This window comes from Bactrocera latifrons, unplaced genomic scaffold (genome assembly GCF_001853355.1).
Source record: "Bactrocera latifrons isolate USDA-ARS-PBARC rearing strain unplaced genomic scaffold, ASM185335v1 scaffold_22, whole genome shotgun sequence".
NCBI lineage: Eukaryota > Metazoa > Arthropoda > Insecta > Diptera > Tephritidae > Bactrocera > Bactrocera latifrons.
Genome location: NW_017535741.1, coordinates 1941429 through 1945990, shown reverse-complemented (window position 1 = coordinate 1945990; position 4562 = coordinate 1941429). Strand labels below are relative to the sequence as shown.

Genomic DNA, 4562 nt, shown 5'->3' with positions numbered 1-4562 from the left:
CAGAAAGTGGTTCGTTGGTTGAAATTTGATTAGCAATACATTAGAGATARTAAATAGTAAAATACTTTTTCGACTACCAAATATTTCAGATATTTCGAGACTAGTAGATATTCTTAATAAACAACGAGAACCATGATTGAGTTGTAATTCTTTTTCTTCTTAATTGGCGTAGACAGTCGTTTCTTCTTTTCGCTACGTGGGGCCAATTGGATATTCCCAGGGTAGCCAGGTCCTTCTCCACCTGTCCTTCCAACGGAGTGGAGGTCTTTCTCTTCCTCTGCTTTCCCCGGCGGGTACTGCGTCGAATACTTTCAGAGCTGGAGTGTATTCGTCCATCCGGACAACATGACCTAGCCAGCATAGCCGCTGTCTTTTAATTCGCTGAACTATGTCAATGTCGTCGTATATCTCGTTCAGTTCATCCTTCCATCGAATGCGTCTCGAAAACTCCTAAAGCCGACTCATCAGATACTGTCTCTTATACACATCTAGATGTGTATAATATATTAATTATATATATATCTCAAAGGACATTAGACAATGGTAACTCTATATATACTTTTTTTTTTAATTTGAAGAATCTCATCTATCCGTACATACCAATTTTAACCACGAAATCGGGGATGCTATTCTGAAATTCAGGCCTGATTTTAAAGCAACATAATCCCAAATTAATTTATTACGTTTGTTGATTTTTGTTGTAACGTATATCTTTGTTCTTTATATCCGCCGTTATAAAAAATTCCAACTTATTTCAATGTAATATAATCCTACAATCAATTATTGCATTTCCTGTTTGTAAATAGTGTTCCACTCAATTCCAGGAATTTCATATGATCTGATTAAATTTGGAACGTAGTTCAGCCAAACTATTGCGAATCCACAGCATCGAGCGCATTTATATTTGTTAGTAAAAGATTGATTTTGTTTTGCTAGCTTTAGAAATAGTTCATAAATTTTAGTCTTTGTGTCGCAGTGCCCGAGTTCGGTTCATCAAGTCGGTAATAATCAAGCTAACTATACTGATTTTGATTAAATACTGATCGGAAAATTAGCTGTAGAAGAAGAAAGTGCGAAACTTTTAGGCAAAAGTGAGGAAAAGTATAAAATAGTTTAAAATGCCTGGATATTAGAAAAGAAGAGATCGGACAGATTCTTCCATAACATATAATTATAGTATTTCCAATTTTACGATATTAAAGAAATCAATTATTTCAAAATGCCCGCAAAATAGAAATTTGAACAGTTCAAATAACAAAATAACATATTTTAGCATTAGTATTAAAGGGTGTAGTTTTTATCTAATTATTTTTTCTTCCTTTCGTTGATTGTTTTCGGTACATGCATGAAGGTACTAGAAAATATGTGACATTAAGCTTGGTACTATGTAGGGTCGTCGTTTCGCTATACCAAGTGCAGCAAGGTTCTGCTCCACCTGATCTCTCCAACGAAGTGGAGGTCTTCCTATTCCTTTGCTTCCACCGGAGGATGCTGAATCGAAAACCTTCGAAGTTGAAGGATTTTTTTCCATCCAGACAAGACGACTTAGTCAGCGCAGCCGCTGTCTCTTGATTCACTGCGCCATGTCAATAAAGTCGTATATCTCGTGCAGTTCGTCGTTGCATCGACTGCGGCACTCGTCGTTGCCAAGGCGAATCATAAAACTCCGCAAAACTTTTTTCTCGAGCATTCCTAAGGCCGACTCATCAGATGATGTCATTGTCCCTGCTTTCGCACCATATAGCATTACGGGAATGATTTGAATTTGGTCTGTGTTTGTCAAGAGAGTACTTTTCTTTTTAGTTGCCTATTCGGCCCAAAGTAGCACCTGTTTGCAAGACTAATTCTGTGTTGGATTTCAAGGCTCTATCTTATAACTGCTTAATTGTCTACAGCAAAATTAACTTTTTTGTTTTCCCGCTGACATAAAGCCTTTATAGCTCTAAATCTTCACGATCTCTTGCATATTTCGTTACAAAACACGTACAAAAGTATATGTTATACCGAAATCAATAACTGATCCGTAAACTGTACTCATAATCTGCCATGATTTCTAAATAAACTCAAATATTTTCAGTTTACTTTTTCTCACTGCTTGATGAAATATGATATCATTTTCACGTTTTACCGCTAATAAATTCTGATTCTTCGCAAGCTTATCGCATAATCCGGCGTACTTTGCTTTTTTATCAACTAATAGTGTGAAGAGTAAATAAATTTTACCTTTTTCGGTTCTCTGTTTTTGCGCTGGGCTGTGCGTTTATGAGCACTGTAGCTAATTTATGAAGTCCTCCGCCGGTGGATATACTCGTTTAGTGCAAACTGCCAGCACAAATGTCAGCAAATAAATCACAATTTTAAAGCAAAACAACAATCGCTGCTAAAACATTGAATTTCTGGCCGCTGAGCAGCCGAAAGCAAAAGTTAAAACACAAACAACTACAAAAACAATAGTAGCAAAAAGCAACCCACAACTTGTCGCCAGGGAATGCCCACTACGGAAAGAAGGTCACAACTGCGGCGTTGGCGACAACGGTAGATTTTTACTCATTTTTGGGTCATAAAAATAATAAACGAACAAACTAAATAAAGCAAATTGTTGAAGGATAACATTTAAAATGGCTGTGGGAAAAAAGCAACTACGCAAAGCGGTGAATTTGGGAAGGGAAACGAAATTAACATAAATATAGGGAATACTATTTTTCGGTAGAAGGTAAGGTGTGCCGCCCACTAACATTGAAAATATCGTTTTAAATAACGCGTTAAAGTACCAATAATAGAGGGAGGAAAAATACAAACAAATATGTGTTCTGTTGGCGTTGAGTTGAGCAGCTCATTAGAGGCTACCAACGGACGCCTACTTACGCTAGCGCTTTCGACCAACATCATCTGTTAGGCTTTTATAGTTTATGCTTTTTACTCTTGTTTCTTGACGCGTATGATATAAAATTACATACAGTGACCTGTATAATAAAAAAATATTTACGAAATATTCCAGTAGATGAGAAGTAATATTGGTTGGAAATAAATATACATATGTGTTTGAGAATATTTTGAAAATGTTTGTAAAACAAAAAAAAAAAATAATAATAATAAATAGGATTTTCGAATAAAAGAGATTTAAAGCTAGAGCTGGCAAAGGTACGCCATTTCCTGAAAAATATTTTTAACCATAATATTTTTTTCATATTATATACTGTATGTCATCTACAAATCCTATTTACACCATGTTGTTTTTTATATACCAGTATCTGAACTCAAAAAGGGATAATCTCCTTGAACGCCAAACAGAAAAAAAACCTTTGAAAGGTTAACGTTTTTTATGTAAGTAAACATGAGAATGGGGATTTAGAGTGATTGGCTATCAGAGAAGCTAAAGCTAATCTAAATAAGTAAATAATAACAGCTATAGTAAGCGAAGTTTAAAAACCTAACCATAGTAAACAATTTAGTAAAACTAGTAATACACGTATCAATTTATCACACCGCCCTTCTGAGAAAGCAAGCATTTTTATTGAAGTAATCCTTTTGGGATTGCCGGCTTAATCCAGCGAATGTGTGAGTGAGTGCTATACTTGACTGTGGCTGTTTTATTGAACTAATTTCTGTTGCTGAAAGGCTGAAAGGTTGACGCTAAGGCAAACTTTGTGGTCTGGGGTGCTAAGTCAGTGTTGTTCGAAGCCAGAAATGATTTTCAGTGAAGACCTTTGCCTTGAAAAGCAGTTCATTTAATTGAGCTTAATTTAGCCACGGGTTTTCAAGCACACAAAAATCACTTACATGCACATACGTTTACATACATATATTGCTTCCTTCCTAGTCATTTAATTCTGAGCCACTCTCCAAAGGGATTTGGCTACATTGTATGTCATTTATTTCGTCTGGCATGGTCAGTGGTCTCCTATGTGCCCTTTGCCTCTAACCTCATTTTAAATAATCGTAGTTTACCTTTTATCTGCTATTCCATGTAGGCTGGCATTCAAAACAGTCTATCACTTTCTAAATTTAATTCTATGTGTGTATGTATTGAAGTTTTATTCCCAAATGAGCCAACACACGTGCTACAGTTTTAGATATAGAGTATCTATATTATTCACTACTTTGTGGGTGTAATTTTTTCACGCCCAATTTAATAAACATTTATAGTGAAATTAAGCTATTTAGCATATGCTCCCTTTTAGACCTCTGGGGCTGATAGAAAGGTTCCGGTTAAGTGTAACTGGGTCAATTTACTGGTAAATAAATGAAGYTAATTTTAAAATTTTCATTAACACATTAACTGCTGAGATGTSTGCTTGATAAAAGCAGGTTGAAAATTTTTGATGGGATAAAAAAAATATGTAAATTTATTGCTTATTTTTAAACAAATTATGGTTATATTGGGCAGCCGAAAATTTTTTTTCGTATTTTGTCAATAGATGTCCTGCTACCAACATATTGTGTGATACCATATAGTGTTGGAAAGATGAGGTTTTAAGCTTCATTTAACCAAAAAAATTAAATTAGGGGAAGCTGAAAAAAAAGTTATAGCTGTTCGCAAAAATAGTGAAAATAATGAAAAA

General features: G+C 35.0%; 1 protein-coding gene across 5 annotated transcripts in view; it reads left to right on the top strand.

Annotated features, from left to right (window-relative positions):
* The window catches only part of LOC108968549, a 261840-nt gene that overhangs the window by 94281 nt on the left and 162997 nt on the right, over nt 1–4562 (top strand). Inside the window, exon 1 of one of the 5 annotated variants that reach the window (XM_018932649.1) lies at nt 983–1001. The exons of 3 other annotated variants lie outside the window; for them this stretch is intronic. The gene's annotated coding sequence lies outside the window, so the exon portion shown is untranslated. Of the gene's footprint in view, nt 1–982; nt 1092–4562 lie in introns of those variants that run through there. One more of the 5 variants, XM_018932645.1, reaches the window with a different exon arrangement.